Genomic DNA, 18,246 nt, shown 5'->3' on the forward strand with positions numbered 1-18,246 from the left:
TTGAGTCACAGAAGCATTTAAACTCATCCGAAACTGAGGTTAACCAGTCCCAATTTAAGTCCCCGGACAGCAAGAGTTCGTTAGACTTAAACCTAGATAAAAGATGTCTTAATGTTGACAAAGCTTCCTTTTTGGCAGAAGGAGGCCGATAGCAACCAACAACAGTTAAATGCAGGGATTTTGCAATTTTTATATTTAAAGCCAAAAACTCCAATTGCTTACGGATGGATTCAGATAGAAGAACTACAACAACAAATCTTAAAGTCCACCGTAAAATAGTCTTTAAATCAGATTTGTCAGAAAAGAATATGCAAACATAGATATAGATACCAAGGAGCAAGATGGTGTATAACTTGAACAACAGACAAACAAAATCTTAACATCTGAGAAGAAAAAGAAAGTCCTTGTGCAGAGAATGGTGATAGAAACAGCAGGTGTACAGTAGGGATGAGGATCCTGAAAGAGACATGATGAGCAAGGTGTCCTGGAGAATGTGTAGACATCAATATTGCACGGATAACAGTGCTAAGTTGAGGTGGAGGTAGTGCTCATGGAGGTCGTGAGCCGGTGCAACAAAGAGTGTTTTGAGATGTTTGTGAGCAGCATCTGCACTGAGCTTTATGTGCTTGTTGCATTGAACAGTCTGACAGCCGATGGGATGAAGGACCTGCAGTGGCGTTCCTTCTTGCAGCGAGGATGCAAAAGTCTTTGGCCGAGGGAGCTGCTTAGATCCCTGCAGGGTCATGCAGAGGCTGAGAGGAGGCTGTTGTCAGTCCTCCCACTCTTAGACTTATTGGAAAGAGTTCCCTGTTGACAGTCGCCGCTAAAATGGTTCAGTGCTGAACATGTGCAGAGGTGTATCCCAGGGTTCCCTCTATAAATTCACACAATCAAGTCCAAAAGCTCCCAATTCTACCCTTGTATGCTGATGACACTGTCATTTCCTGCTGTGTCTCCCCTTTAGACAGGGTGGTATATTTTCGAACTCTGCTCCAATGTTCATATTATTCATCGATCTTGTCATTGTCCCCAATAGTGTGATGGATCACTGTTTCGTTAGAACTGCTCCACACGTGTCTTGGACGTAGAATTAAAGTCAGTATGTTTCCAATGTCATATCTAAATTGTGATTGTTTCATGTAGTTTGTGTTTGTCTTCCTTTGTTTTCCCTCCTGTGTGATTCATGAGTCCTGCTCAGTCCAACCCTGTTCCTCATGTCTTGACCAATCAGCTCCCAGCCTGCTCACCTGTCTCTTGTTATATCCCGTCAGTGTCGTATCTTTGCGACTTTTGTCCCAGAGGACTTGTTGTTTAAACACCAGGAAAGTCTTTGGCATGAAGATCAGGTATTTTCTTTAATTTCAGGATTGGACTCTGAAGGAGGCTCACTGAACTCTCTCTTGTGTAGAAAAGAAATAATTTGAATTTATTTCTATAAATAACTAGAGTGCTACAATCCAGAATGTTGTTGCGGCTGCATCAGTTCCTCTTTAGCTGAGGGAGGTTTTTGTACGACGTTGCATCACTGTGTGAACGGGTAGCTGTTACCCTGCTGACAATAATAAACTCCTGCATCTTCATTCTGGACTCTGCTGATGGTCAGAGTGAAGTCAGTCCCAGACTGACTCCCACTAAAACGATCAGACACTCCAGAGAAACGGTTCGTGGCATAATAAATAAGAAGCTTTGGAGCTTCTCCAGGTTTCTGCAGGTACCACTGCAGGTCATTGCTAACTCCTGTACTTGCTTTACATCTCATGGAGACGGTCTCTCCTGGAGCAGCAGACGGAGGTCCAGACTGAGTCAGGATAACCTCCCCGGATGAACCTGCAAAACAAGTCGGCGGAAGATTTTAGGAGACAAATTGAAGGACGTGGCAACAGAGGAGCACCGTTTCTCCAAGGTGGATGCTGCTCGTTTGTGTGTTCCTGCTTGGCATCAGAACTTGATGGCAGTGAATCTGGAGCAATATCTCCAGAGGAGAGTCTCACCCTGGACGAGGAGCCCCAGGGTGGCCAGCTGGAGGATCAGTGACTGCATCATGGTGCTGCCGGTGTGTCGGTGCTTCTGAAAGGTCTGGAGCTCTTAACAGCTGGGAGCTGAGGGGCAGGACATGTATGCAAACACAGAGTCAGTCAGCTGGAGCTGTCCTCAACATGTCCTGCTGTGTCCTCCTCACTGCTCCACACATACGCATTTGCCAGTTTCAAAGGTCTGAAGCTCAAGATGTTTGACTGTCACCGTGCATTTATTGTCGTGAATCTTCCTGCTGCTCATAGAGTTCATTTTTGCACAACACCCTGTCGCTTTCTTGGATCCTGGAAAACAGTTTCCTTATCAATATTCTTCGTCCACTGCTGTGACTGACTGTGGATCAATATGTTTCAGTCCAGTCACTCCTGAAGCCACAGAATAACTGATAACCAATCGACGGTCCATTTTGACCGAGGCCATCTTCCTCTGAGCCTTCTGCTTTTTGGATTCAGGGAGCCTGATTCCAGATGTATCCTTCTTAAGAGACAGAGAATCCACCACTTCATTCAACAGGTCCAGTGCAGAGCATCTTGAGGTTCAGTGGTTCGGCCCGTCTCCTCACAGCAAGAAGGTTCCAGGTTCCACCTGGTGAGTGACTGCGTTCTCTCTGTTTGAGGTCGTCATTGTTCAAGAACTAACCAGTCATACTTGCACTCATCCTCTGCTGCCGCTTCTTTGGGGTCCCTCATCTTCGGTCCAATTCTATTCAGTTCCTACTTCGTTGATCTGCTTCTGATTTACCCAGAGGTCCAAATCCTGATGTATGCCGATGACACTGTTCTTTGCAACCAATGCGGTCCAACTGATTGTTGTCGTAGCCAGTTTAATACATAAATAAAGAGCATCCTTATTAAGTTTTAGAGCCTTTAAAGTGAACTTTAGACAAATCAGCCTGCTGGAAACAGCTTCACCTCTTCAGCATTGGAGGTTTTCAGCAGGTGCAAGGCTGGGGAGAATAGACATTTGACATTTTCAGTCCGGTAACTCAGTCTCGTGATCAAATTTTGAGAACTTTTGCCTAACTATTAGCCCTTTGTACAATTCGAAAATGTATACATTTTTCTTTCCACGTTAACATCGACATGATAGCTGACACAAGTTTTCACATAAGAAGTCCTCCTGCTTTGTGGACGATAAATCTTCAGTTTGGCGAGAAAAAAAGTTTCATTTAAAAGCAAACGCCACACCATGTTAATCTGAACTCCAAAGGTCGACTGACAGACTTGAAAGATCATCAAAGTAAATTGTTAAACACAAACAGTTAAAAGTAAATACCGTATTTTCACGACCATAAGGCGCACCGCACTAAAGTTTCAGTTATGTGTGGCATTACTGTATTAAACACACATATAAGGTTCACCTGATTATAGGGCGCGCGTTTTATATACAATCCACACCCACACTTTAACATTCTCATGGTGTCCTCTACTACGTCCGTCTTACAACAACAACAACAACAACAACAACAACAACAACAACAACACACACACACAAGCATAAAAGTGTGCGTTTTTAAAAACAGAGCGGGAGCTAAACTGAGTTTGGTATTCATATTTTTTTACCGGTAATCGTCATCCATCGAACCCATGGAAGTCCTCATCCTCTGTTTCTGATTTGAACAGCTGCACTAAATCTCCGTCCAACATGCTTGCTTCACTTTCTTCACTGTCACAGTCGCTTTCCTTGGAAATGATGCCGGCTTTTGCGAAAGCTGGAACAAAAGTGCCGGCGGACATGTTAGCCTGAGCAGCAACAATCCATTCGCAAATTGTGGCGTAACTCGCCTCCCCCTCTTAGTGAAATCGTGGTCTCAAAGAAGACTTTTCGTACCCCGTTGTGCGTCTCGCTACCGTGCTGGTCCCCTTCTTCTCCACTGGGATGTGGAAAGCGAGCGGCATCTCGTCCATGTTGGTGACGAGGCCGGGCTGGATGTGTTTGTCCGCCATGTTTTCAGGGTTGTTAAAACAAGGATGTTCTGCACATACCTGTTCTTTTATTATACAATCAACGTCCACACTTCCCCCTATAACGTTCTCATGGTGTCTCTACGACACACGCAGGGTGCACTGCACTATAGGGCGCGCTTCACATTTTGGAGAAAATCTAAGACTTTTATGTGCACCTTATAGTCGTGAACATACCGTAAGTTAAACATTTTAATTTATCAACCGCCAACTTAGTGTTTAGTGAATATATTTGGTGTTTGTTTTCTTAAAAAAACAACTCACACTGGGTTTCTGTTAAATGTTTGTAAAAATCACTGTTTATTTTCAGAGACCTTCGGTTGTTTGATTGCGGAGTTCCTCAAGGTTCAATTCTGGCGCCTCGAGATCTTTCACATTGACTTTTTCCTTTTCAACTGAACTTTTCAAACTATTTGTTAAAGAATCCACGTGCAATATCACGTCTTGTAGTGACCGCAGTGGTTTTGTTCTTTGAAATTTACCAGGTTATTTTCTTGCGTTTCATTACTATTTTATTGACTGTTTGCTGAATCCTGGCTTGATTTCACTGAGAAGCACTTTGTGACTGGAAAAGATTGGACTCAAAGAGAGTGTCATTGAAATGGGAAAGACTGCAGCTACATTTGTGTGTGATATAAAACCCTTCCAGGAGTGTCATGATGAAGACCTGGTGTGTGGAAATGATGCTCCAGCTGCAGCAGCAGACACTTCACTTTCACTTCAGTCTGACTGAGGGGGTTTTTGTACGACGCTTTTTCACTGTGTGAACGTCCACTGACTGTTGATGTAATGTGCACTCTGACAGTAATAAACTGCTGCATCTTCAGTCTGGACTCCTCTGATGGTCAGAGTGAAGTCAGAGTTTGATCCACTGCCTGAAAAACGATCTGGAATCCCTGATGCTCGACGAGTAGCAAGGTAAATGAGGCGTTTAGGATCTTGTCCTTCTTTCTGTTGGTACCAGGCTAGATAGTTCCCATTGCTATCAGAGTACACATTCTGACTGGTCCTACAGGATATGGAGACGGCGTCTCCTGGAGCAGAGCTCTTTGCTGCAGGCTGAGTCACCGTGAACTGACCTCTGGACTCTGAGGATACAGACACACAAAGTGAAAGAGACTCCACGGCTTTGCGGGCTTCATCTCACACATAGTGATGTTGAGAGAGGAGAGGAGGTGGACTCTCTGGACTTTACCTGTGAAGCAGCAGCAGAGGAGAGTCCAGATGAGGACGCAGACCCGCGTCATGTTTGTGATGAGGAGGATTTGTGATGAAGGACGGCTGTCAGTCATCCAGGGTCCAAGTGTCAGGACTATAAAGAGTCCCAGAGCACTGGAGCATGGAGCTGCTGATGCAAAGTGTCTCTATGGAAATCAACGCCTGACTCCAGCCAGCACTTTCATCCATGCAGATGGTTGGTTTTTTGTCTGTCTTTTTGTTTCACGACAGCAACTCAGCCACCAAGTGGAAAAGTGACGGAGTGGGGTCAGCGGATGCTGAGCATATAGTGCCAAGAGGTCACCAACTTTCTGCAGAGTAAGTCGCAAACTTCATTTTCCTATTTGACTGTGCACCAGTGCACAAAGCAAGCGCCATAAAGACGTTAATGACAGCGTCTGGTGTGGATGAACTTGCCTGGCCATCACAGAGTCCTGACCTCAACCTGCTATAAGACCTTTTGGAAGAATTAGAGCAGAGGCTGAGATCCAGGCCTTCTGGTCTAACATCAGTGTGTGACATCACTAATGTGCTTCTGGAAGAATGGTCCAAAATTGCCATAAACACACTCCTGATCCTTGCGGACAGCCTTCCCAGAAGAGTTGAAGCTGTTCTCGCTGCAAAGCCTTGATCCGTGTCATATTGAACCCTATGGATTCGGAATGGGATGCCACTGAAGTTCATATGCGAGTATATTGGCTGGTAGTTTAGATGTTGTTCTAAAGTGCAATGGACATCCACATGACCAAAGAATATGAGCCATGGATGAGGAACACACATGCTCAGCTTGACCTTGTCTGCCAGTACAGTTAAGATGTAGATTATCTTTAATTCATCGTACAAATAAGCAGAAACGTTACGTGTTTTGAGCATACGACTGACGCCCCACTAACATTTATGTTCCGTCTCATCAGTAAAAACTCACACATCCCCGTCCTGTTTTAGTCGTCAAAGACTCATGTTTATCCCATCACCGTCTGGTTGCATCCTGAAAAATATTTGCATCGGCAAAGTCATTTCATCAGGGGTCGTCGTTGATGAACTCCGCAGTGGAGAGGATGTAGGTTGGCTTTTCTAGCTGACCAGAGGAGGTCCCGCAAGGATCGAGAGAAGTACCACTCTTTCCTTCACGTTTCCCTTCACGTTCAGATATGCTGAACTTGTCACAAGGCTGGAAAGTGAAGGTCGTCCAGTGGAAGTAGGCTGCAGAGGTTTCATAGCCACGTCAACATCTAGGCTACTCAGGGAGGTGGGAGTTAAAGGACGTGCCCACGGACAGGGAGTCAAGGACTTCTCCAGGGCTGCTGAAAATGGGAGCCAGTGGCTGTGGCTGAAGAGAAGAGATCCAACGTGGGTCTTCAGGTGAGCTGATGGCATCTAGGGAGTGAACCTGGGGCGCTGGGATTCACTGCTGAACCCTCTGGAGATGTAGTGGGCCAATCAGTGAAACATTTATGAAGGAGGGCGCTCACTTGACAACCCGAAGGAGGCCATCGCTCACTTGAAACCCCACAGGGTCTCATCGGTGCCTTAGGTATGCTTTCATCAAGGGATATCAACACCTAGTCCTACACAACAGATCTGCTCTGGACTGTTGACGCAAAATACTTGAAATCCTCCAGCTTCTTGATCTCCACTCCCTGTAGCCTCACCATTCCACCCGAGTTCCCTTCATTCACACACATATATTCTGTCTTGCTGAGACTAGCTTTCATTCCTCTACTTTCCAGAGCATACCTCCACCTCTCTTGATGTTCCTCCCCCTGTTCCCTGCTCTCACCACAGATCACAATGTCATCTGCAAACATCATGGTCCATGGAGATTCCTGTCTAACCTCATCTGTAAGCCTTTCCATCATCACTGCGAACAAGACGGGGCACAGAGCTGATCCCTGATGGAGGCCCACCTCCACCTTGAACTTCTCTGTTACCCCTACAGCACACTGTACCAATGTTTCACAGGCAGCACACATGTCTTGCACCGGTTTAACATATTTCTCTGACACTCCAGACTTCCTCATACAATACTCTTCAAAGTACTCTTTCCATCTTCTCATCACTCTTCAAGCATCTGTCAATTCATTTCCCTCTGTATCCTTAATCACCCGGACCTGTTGTACATCCTTTCCATCTTTATCTCTGTGTTTTGCCAACCTGTATAGATCATTCTCACCCTCCTTACTATCCAACCGAGCATACAAGTCATGGTAAGCCCTTTGTTTTGCCTTTGCTACCTCTATCTTTACCTTCCGCTACATCTCCCTGAACTCTTGGCTGTTCTCTTCAGTCCTCTCAGTATCCCACTTCTTCTTTGCTAACTGCTTTCTCTGTATATACTCATGCACTTCCTCATTCCACCACCAAGTCTCCTCTTCTACTTTCCGTCCAGATGACACACCAAGTACTCTTCTACCTGTCTCCCTGATAACACGAGCTGTTGTTGTCCAATCATCTGGAAGCTCATCCTGACCACCCAGACCCTTTCTCAACTCCTCCCTGAAAACAAAGCAACATTCCTCCCTTTTCAGCTTCCATCACTTTGTCCTCTGCTCTGTCTTTGTCCTCTTCATCTTCCTTGTCACCAGAGTCATCCTACAAACCACCATCCTATGCTGTCTGGCTACACTCTCACCTGCAACTTCTTTGCAGTAACTGATCTCTTTCAGGTTACCTCGTCTATACAAGATGTAGTCTACCTGCGTGCTCCTACCTCCGCCCTTATAAGTTACCCTATGTTCCTGTTTTTTTCTGGAAAAAGGTGTTCACTACAGCCATTTCCATCCTTTTTGCAAAATCTACCAGCATCCGTCCCTCTTTGCTCCAAATCTGCCCATCACTTCTTCATCCCCTCTATTGCCTTCACCAACATGTCCATTGAAGTCTGCACCAATTACCAGTCTTGCATTTCTGGGAATATTCTGCATCACTTCATCTAACTCATTCCAGAACTTCTCCTTCCCTTTAGATTCACATCCCACCTGCGGGGCATAGCCACTAACAACATTGAGCATCACACCTTCAATGTCCAGTTTAAGACTCATCAGTCTATCTGACATTCTTTTCACCTCTAGGATGTTCCTAACAAACTCCTCCTTCAATATAACTCCTACTCCATTTCTCTTCTTGTCAGTACCATAATAGTACAATTTAGAGCCTGCTCCTAAGCTTCTGGCCTTGCTACCATTCCACCTGGTCTCCTGGACACACAGTATATCCACCTTCCTTCTCTGCATCATGTCGACCAACTGTCTACCTTTTCCTGTCATAGTCCCAATATTCAAAGTCCCAACTCTCAGTCCCAGACTCTTTCCTTTCCTCCTCTCTCTCTGCTTCCGAATAAGCCCTCCTCCTCTTCTTCTTGTTCTTGTTCTTCGACCCACAGTAGTCCAATTTCCATTAGCACCCTCTAGGTTATCAGTACCAATGGCGGTCGTTGTTAACCCGGTCCACGGTATGATATAGTTATGGTTGACTCGCATGTTTGGTTTTGGCAAAAGTTTTACGCTGGATGCCCTTCCTGACGCAACCCTCTGCATTTATTGGAGAGACACGGGCCAGTGCCGCCCTGAGGCTGCATTATTCTCCGAAAATACAATGGTGTGGGAAAATTATCTGACACTTTGTTCAAACGACTGGTGGAAAATGAAGATTGTGCATCTTTGAAATGTGGCTCCAAGTTTTCCTGCCTGTTAGTGAAGTGTTTGTGTGAGAGTCAGAGAACCGTGTCTTTACACTCAGAGGTTTTTGTACGACGGCTCAATGAGTTTGTGTCACTGTGGTGGACGTTCGGCGGTGGAACCAGACTGGATGTGGGAGGTGAGTGAAGTCTTTGACTTTCTCGATGTTACTCCAGACTTTTTTTGAGTTTTCCTGTGAAAACAGTTGGGTCTCCAGTGAGATCAGGTCGATTTGAGCTGAAGGACAAAGTGGACGGAGGCTTTCAGGTGGAAGAGTGGGGATAGAAGCAGTCGGACGTAGAAGAAGAGCCTGAATCCTGGCTGATATTAGACTCTGATCTTCAGGCTGGTAGGTTGAGTTTGTGCCGATAAAGTCCGAGACTCGTCTCTCTCTCCGGTCGGAGGGGTTTGTCGGGCGCCTCCATCACTTTTTGTCGCTGTGGTGGACTTTTGGTGGAGGAACCAGACTGTCAAAGCCACACTGAAGCTGCTGAAGTGAAATGAGGTTCTCAAATGTGTGAAGTCGTGGCTTTTTTTCTGCAGAATTTCTGTGAAGACGCCGTCGCAGAGAGAGACGATTAAGGCGGGTGTTTGAACATGTGCTGAATTGCTTTATCAGCTTGGATACTGATGGAAATGTGGTTAGAAAAGAAGTCCAGTCTTTCAGAGACGATTAAAATCCTTGTGAAGACGGACTGATGGTCGTCTCTGCATGTCGGATTTCTTTTCATGATTTTCACACTTTGGAGGGATCTGATAGAAGGTCGTGTCAAACTGTTTCTGCTCAATCTGCCCGTTTGCAGACTTTCAGTCGATTTGCATGAGAGGCTTCTTGCAGAGAAGTGAAACACTGTGTGAGTGAGTGAGTGACTGGTGGAGCAGAACAACATCTGACAGGAACTCCTTAGGAGGAGATGGACTCTCACACAGGAAAGAGGTTTGATTGACAGCTGGGACAGAGTCAGACGTCAGATCATGATAGCATTTTTAAGCTTCAAGCACTTCCGGGTCGCAAGTATCACCCTCATCTCCTCGGCCGCGGAGTGCCGATGGAAAGTTGTCGAGGTCCCGCTCTAACCTGCCCGCCCTCTTCTAGGTGATGTTGTCCGTCCCACCCTGACGGTACTGCCCCCGTCCAGCGAGGAGCTGGAGGACGGCGACGCCACCGTCACCTGTCTGGCCGACAACGGCTTCCCCTCAGACTGGAGTCTGGCCTGGAAGGTGAACGGAGGAAGCAGCGGCAACTGGGAGCAGACCGAGAGCCGTGGGCCGCCGGGGAAGGACGGCCGCTACAGCTGGAGCAGCACCCTGAGGCTCTCTGCAGACCAGTGGACCAAGGTGGACTCTGTGACCTGTGAGGCCACCAAGAGCTCCCAGACTCCACTCAGTGAGACACTGACCACAGCCCAGTGTCTCCAGTCCTGACCCTCTCTCTGCTCGGACCTCCACACCTATTTCTCTTGGCTACTCTTTGCCCTCCTCTGTCCCATCACATGTTGATTTCCTTTGATTCAAGACAATAAACACCTTCTCATCAAATCGACACTTGTTGTTGTCTCTCACTTCGAGTGTTTCTGGAATTTTTTCCGTTGATTGACCAAAGACACAGGCAGAAGAGAGTCAAGAGTGGAGGTAGTAGTTGTTTGGGGTTCTTAGTCAACAGAAGGTGACCTACTGGAAACTGGGTGAGTCTGAGGCTGCTGCCTTGATATTGGTCATGATTGCTGGCCATCAAGTAGAGGTGAGTGCAGTCAGGTGAGGACAGGTGTGCAGCTTGAGCAAGAAGACAAAGAGCACACGGAAAGTACAGTGTCGTCATGGACCAAAGATGTGTACAAGTCAAAATGTTTCTTCTGTGTCTTTTCGTTTCTCCTCAGTCACAGTGAGTCTGAAGATAGTTTGTACATTTCAGCAGATACTTTGGTCACAGGATTTAGGACAGGGGTGTCCATTACGTCGATTGTGGGTCGATGGCATGGCATTGAAAAAAAAAGTTGGCGCCGGCCTATCATGAGTTCTCACAATGACATCTGACCTGACATTTCTCTGACTCACGCTTCACTGCGCATGCGCATACAATTACGCTAAGTGCAGCAAAACTCTAACAAGTTAGCGAGTAAGAAAGGGGATTAAATGTGTGGAAAAGCTGGACCAAGTAAAACGCCGAAGACTTACCACTACCATACGTAGTGGGAGGAGGACTTCTTTTTCACAATGTCATTTTTGAAGTACGTTTGCCTCATCTGTCAGTCTACAATTGCTGTACCGATGAAGGGAAAATTGGAGCGCCACTTTCGGACTGCTCATAAAAACTATGACACCGAGTTCCCTCCGAAAAGCGAGCTGAGAAGGAGAAAGTTGAAGGAACTAAAATCACAGCTTATTTTTCACACAGCTAAGGGCAAAGCATTGTTCCGGGTGAGTCACTACATCGTTAAAAACAAGAAATCCTTCCAGGACGGAGAGATGGTAAAAGAAGCATTCGTTGAAGCGGCCGACTCGTTGTTCGGAGACTTTAAAAACAAACCAGAAATACTAGCTTCGATCAAAGCTCTCCGGCTATCAAGAAGTCCAGTAACCCGGCGCAGTGAAGGCATGGCTGAGGATTTGACCCAGCAACTTTGGAAGGACATCGCAGATCGTGAGTGTTTCTCACTGCAGATGGACGAGTCTACGGACGTGAGTGACACAGCACAATTGTGCATTTTTATTCGGACGGTGTTTACTGACATGACTGCAAAAGAGGAGCTGTTAACAGTACTGCCCATGAAAGAAGACACGCCAGGAGAGGACATATTTCAGTCTTTCAAAAACTTTATGGAGAAAACCCAGCTCCCAGTCTGCAAATTGGTGTCCATCACCACGGATGGCGCACCCGCCATGGTTGGCTGCTAGAATGGATATATCGGCAAGTGCAGGGAGGATGATGATTTTCCGGACTTCCTCGATCACCACTGTATTATACACCTACAAGCATTTTAACATGAAAGAGATAATGGATGTGGCAACAAAGATGGCCTGTTCTATTCGGACCAGATCTCTTCAAAGACGGCTGTTCCGTGCACATCTGGAGAAGGCTGAGTGCGACCACTCAGAGTTGTTGTTGCACTCCGACGTGAGATGGCTGAGTCGGGGAAATTCCTGCAAAGATTTGCAGAGCTGTTGCCGGAGATGGAGGAGTTTTTCGGTGAAGGTAAACATGCAGATTATAGGCAACTAAATGACCATCAGTGGCCGCTGGACTTGGCATTTTGAACCGATCTGACCAACATGCTGAATGACCTAAATCTAGAGCTGCAAGGAAAGGACAAAACTGTGATCAATATGATCAGCTCAGTTAATGCTTTCAAACGCAAAATGCAACATCTCTCCTCGAAGCTCCAGCGCCATGATTCGGCAAACTTCCAGAACTTCCAGAACTTCCAGAGCTGGAGACACAAGAGCAGTCATGTGCACAGCTTGACAGTGCACGCTACATAAAGCAAATTGACAGTTGTCCGTCAGAGTTCGACAGACGCTTTCAAGACTTTGCTGTACTCGAACCTGTTGCTACATTCATGTGCTACCCTTTCCAGGAAGATGCTGAGGTTGTTTCACTGGCATCAAAAGTTGCAACCCTGTTTGCCCTGAACTCTTCTGGAGTGGAGGATGAGATTCTGTCACTTCAAGTCGACATTCAGCTGAAGGCCAGAGCTCATGGACAATTCTGGAGCCTACTCACAGAGAACAAGTACCCCAACATCAGAAAATGTGCTACCTTCTTGACTGCATTATTTGGCTCCACTTATTTATGTCAGTCAGCTTTTTCCCACATGAAGATCATGAAGTCAAAGTACCGTTCCACAATGACTGATGAGCATCTGGAAGTCTGCTTGAGGCTGGCTATCAACAGTTACTGTCCGGACTATGCAACCCTGGCTAATTCCATTCAGTGCAAGTCATCTGAGTAAGGTAATGACAAAAAACATGTACATAGTTGTATTGTGCAATATAGGTTGATGCAGTAATGCAAGGCATATAGTGTACATATAAAAATGATCCTCAATATATTTAGAAATAATGTGTTTTGCATTTTGAGTGGGCGGTAGATCATTTTGACTCGGTCATGTCATAAGTAGCTGTCAGGTTGAAAAAGTGTGGGCACCCCTGGTTTAGGAGGCCAGTGTCACATTTGCTCAACCAGCAGAGAGGTGTCCTAAAAGGATCCATGTCAGGACCACTATCTGCCACCTTTTGTCACCAGTAGAATAAATGGTGTTCAGTCACCTCAGTAAAGAGGAACCCTTTGGACAGATCTGCGTCATAGGACATCAGTGCCGGATGACTTTCGATGGCCTTTCTGCTCCACCTGCTTTAAGGGACTTCTCATAAACATCTTCCAGCTATCTCTTCTTCTGATGACACACTGCTTGACCAGAGAGTATTCTGAAGATCACTGTGTTTCTGATAGTTACAAACCCTTGCTGCTAGATGAACTCTCTCTTTCTTATCCTCCTTCAGGCCTGGTTCTCCACCTCTTTCTGCTCAATAGCCTCCATCTTCTCTAAAGAGTATCAAAGAAAGACATTGAGCGTCTTTATTGGACTGTTGTTGATGGGAGCTCTCTGATGTTGGATTGCTGACAAAAGGATATTTGTGGATGAATGTAATGAAATCATTTCATGAGGGAGTCTTGTTTTACAAAGAATGACAGATGTCACACAACTTGTGGTGAGCAGAGACCCGACACTGGTCCTCAGTGAAGTGTGTCAGTCTCTGCAGCAGCAGACACTTCACTTTCACTTCATTCTGACTGAGGGGGTTTTTGTACGACGCTTTTTCACTGTGTGAACGTATCCTTGCTGTTGATGTAATGGTAACTCTGACAGTAATAAACTGCTGCATCTTCAGTCTGGACTCCTCTGATGGTCAGAGTGAAATCAGAGTTTGATCCACTGCCTGAAAAACGATTTGGAATTCCTGATGCTCGAGTTGTAGCAAGGTAAATGAGGAGTTTAGGAACTTGTCCCTCTTTCTGTTTGTACCAGGCTAGAAAGTTCCCGTTGCTATTAGAGTACACGTTCTGACTGGTCCTACAGGAGATGGAGACGGCGTCTCCTGGAGCAGAGCTCTTTGCTGCAGGCTGAGTCACCGTGACCTGACCTCTGGACTCTGAGGATACAGACACACAAAGTGAAAGAGACTCCACGGCTTTGCGGGCTTCATCTCACACATAGTGATGTTGAGAGAGGAGAGGAGGTGGACTCTCTGGACTTTACCTGTGAAGCAGCAGCAGAGGAGAGTCCAGATGAGGACGGAGACCCGCGTCATGTTTGTGATGAGGAGGATTTGTGATGAAGGACGGCTGTCAGTCATCCAGGGTCCAAGTGTCAGGACTATAAAGAGTCCCAGAGCACTGGAGCATGGAGCTGCTGATGCAAAGTGTCTCTATGGAAATCAACGCCTGACTCCAGCCAGCACTTTCAGGGAGGTCTCAACCATGCAGATGGTTGGTTTTTTGTGTGTCTTTTTGTTTCTCCATTTGTTTTTTTTTACTTAACCTTTATTTAACCAGGAAAAAAAAAGGCCCATTGAGATTAAAAACCTCTTTTACAAGAGAATCCTGGCCAAGAGGCAGCAGTAAGTTACAGACAGAACAACATTACAAACAGTTAAAAGAAGCAATTACATTTTGACAAGTTGACCTCTATTGTTCTCAGTTTGGTTTTAAAAGCATTTAGTGAGATAAAATAAGGGAGTTTCCAGTCTTTTTGAAGTCTGTTCCATGCAGTGGGGGCAGCACAGGCAAAAGCCCTTTTCCTTCGTTCTGTGCTTGCAAAAGGGACATAAAGCAACAGTCGATCATGTGACTGCAGCAGGTGAGAATCAACAGTCCGCCTTGTGACTCAGTCACAGATGTACGAGGGCAGCAGCCCGAGCACGTCCTTATAAATAAAAGTGTACCAATGCCCCGACCTCCCGGTGCACAAAGAAGGCCATCCAACACGGGAATATAGTTCACAATAATGATGTGTTAACCATCTACAATTTGTTATGAACCTCAGCGAGGCGTGATACACGGTGTCGACTTTTTGAAGACTTTGAGCAGAGGCGTTCCTGTACAGCAGATCACCGTCATCTAAAATAGCTAAAAAAGTTGCTTCTTAACATTAGAGGAGAAACACACCTTGTTTCGAAAAAGAAAACCCAGTTTAAGTTTAAGTTTTTTCACAAGACAGTCAATATGGGGCTTGAATGTCAAAGAGTCATCAAGTAAAACCCCGAGGTATTTCTATTCATGCACCCGCTCGATGACATTTCCCTGGAAAGTTGACACCACGGGAAGATCTGTAGGGACCGTCTTGCTTTTTGGAAAGATCATGAGCTTTGTTTTGTCAGCATTTAGAATCAGTTTTAGCTGCACTAGTGCGAGCTGAATCGCATCAAAAGTTTCTGCACAGATTCAATTGCTTTCACAGGGGTGGATCCAAAGCAGTAGATGATTGTGTCATCAGCATAAAGATGAACATTGGCATCTGACAGATTTTTTCCTAGTTCATTAATGTAAAAATGAACAAGAGGGGTCCTAATATTGAACCCTGTGGCACCCCCTTTTGGACACTCAAAGAGAAACCAGAAACCAGACCATCACATTTAACGCACTGAGTCCTGTCACTCAAGTAATTTCTAAACCAAGAAAGTACAGAGCGACAAAATCCAAAACTGCTGATCCGATGCATTAAAACAGCATGATCTACAGTATCAAAAGCTTTCGAAAAATCAATAAAAAGCCAGGCACAATATTGCTTCTTATCAAGAGCAGAATGTATGTCATTGACCACCTTTGTGGCTGCTGTGATGGTACGATGTTTTTTTTCCTGAAACCTGATTGCAAATTTGAAAGAAGTTCACTAGAAAAACTTTTAGCTGATCACAGACAAGGGGTTCAATAATTTTTGATAAGACACATAAATTGGATATTGGTCTGTAGTTAGTTAAAAACCACTGGGTCACCTCCCTTTAGTAAAGGAGTAACAAAAGCCAATTTCCAAATGGCTGGAATTTCACCACTTTGGGTGGAGAGATTGAAGAGGACTGTAAGGGGCTGTGCTCCAAAATCTGCTGCTATTTGCAGAAAATAAGATTCTATCATATCTGGACCAGAGGGTTTTTCTATAATCTAAAGTTTTCAGTGCTTTATGCACTTGCATCACGGTAAAAGGAATAAAATTGAAGGGATCCCCAGAAAACAATTGAGGATCTGTGCAGGAGTTTACAGAAGCTGCACCTTTTTGATCAAACAAAGATCCGTACAAGATAAAATGTTTGTTAAAGCAATTTAAGATTTCAGCTTTTGCATGGACCGGGACCGTGTCCTTCAGAACAAATTTTGGAAGGGTCTGTGTAGACTTAATTACTGATAAAGACTTTATCACCTTCCAAAATTTGTATGGATTATTGAGATTGTCAGTTGTGACGGATAAGTAATATTCCGATTTGGCCTTTTTGATAAGAGAAGTGCATTTATTTCTTAGTTGCCTGAAAACATTCCACTCGGCTGCAGCATCATTTCTCCTAGCTTTGGCCCATGCCAAGTTGCGCTGATGGATCATGCCTGACAACTCTGGAGAAAACCAGGGATTTTCACGTCCTTAAATTTCCTGATTGGAGCATGCTTGTTCACAATACTCATAAAAATGTCCTTAAAGAAAGTCCAAGCAAGCTTGACATCCGGGAGCTTGTTCACTGAATTGTTTAAAGTTTCTCTTGTGGCAGTGGTGGGCTGTCAGGGCCTGCAAGGCCTTCTCTGCTGGCCTAAAGAATATCTGAATCACAAAGGTTAATAATATTTTGTCCATGAATACTTATTAAATAATTCCAAATGGTCTGTTCACTTCCTTTCATAGCTTTTCTCCTGGTTGTGCCGCTTCCAGACATGCATTTTCATATAAAAGCATTTAACCAATCACATTTCAGCCATCATCTGTTGCCAGGCAGGGTCAAAGTCAAAGGAGTCTGGCTGGGGGGGGGGGGGGGGGGGTTAGTTCTGCAAATCTTTACGGAAAAAAACAAGTGTTGATGACGCGGTTGCTTCAACCAATCAGATTTTGAGTTGGCGACATCAAATCCTTCTAGCAGGCTACAGCAACGTCAGCGTACTCACGCCCTCTGATTGGATAGTCAGAGAGTACTAGCCAGCTGCGAACAGAAATATAGATGTGTTTGTTTAATATAGTTTTTTTCAACCCACAATGGCTACAGGAGAAGAAACGGATTTAGTTACCAATATATTGTTACAGCGATTTTCATTTTGAAGAAAAGCTGGACATAGTAAGGAAAGGTCGGGCAACTCCAAAGCTAGCAAACCTGTCACAACCAGGAAAAGGATTTGTCCGACATTTTCAAGCCACTAACTACGACCGGTGCCCCTGGCTCACAGGCTCCGAAGTTCCCTGCAAATTGTATTGCTGGGAGCGTTTGGAGCCGAAGCGTACGGATAATCTGTACGACGGGATAATTGAACTCTTTTTTAAGAAAGGAGGATGGATTTTGTCAACAAATGATCAGAATTTCTGGTGAGTAAAATGCTGCTTTTTTCCTAAATAATACTGCAAGCTTATAAGGTTATTATTGGTGCTTTTTATGTGTCGAGGCTGTTTGATATTGTCACGACTCATCAGGTCCCTGGTCAAGCGGCACAGCAATTATCCTCCGCACCTGGTGACCACGCCGCACCAGGGAACAATCCCGATAATCAGGCCGGAGTATAAAGGCGGACCCAAAGTTTCAGTCATTGTCTGATCTCGTTAGCATGAGAAGTTCGTATTGTCTTCAATGCCACATGTGTAGAACATCCTGGACTGAAAGCCCATTAAACTACCTGCAATCCTACGTACCTGTGTCTGTCCTGGGGAAAACCGTTACTGAAGATCAGACCTGGTATGGAGCCCACAAGCACTCCAACACCTCAGCCTCCACAAGTCATCCATGCTGCACCGCTGACTAGCCTGGCTACATACTCCGGCTCCCCGGAGAGCTGTAGGGGATTCCTCCTCCAATGCTCTCTGAGGTTTGAGATGCAGCCTGCTCTGTTCCCCACGGAGAAGTCGAAAATTGCAGACATCATCTCCCTCCTGTCCGGCAAGGCCCTCCAGTGGGCTGAGGCTATCTGAAATTCCCCGGCCACAGTGCAGAACTTCGTGGGCCATTTCAAAGAGATTTTCAGCCTTCCTGATGGGGATTCCTCACTTCAGGCCCGACTTTACCACCTCCGCCAGGGGAAGCAGCCCGTCATGGAGTGCGCCTTGCAGTACCGGAAGCTAGCGGCCGCCAGTGGATGGAACGAGCCTCAGTCCCTCTGACAGCGTTTCGGC

The sequence above is a fragment of the Fistularia commersonii genome, chromosome 4 (assembly GCF_037954325.1).
Source record: "Fistularia commersonii isolate RoL2024-O1a breed Wild chromosome 4, RoL_Fcom_v1.0, whole genome shotgun sequence".
Taxonomy (NCBI): Eukaryota; Metazoa; Chordata; class Actinopteri; order Syngnathiformes; family Fistulariidae; genus Fistularia; species Fistularia commersonii.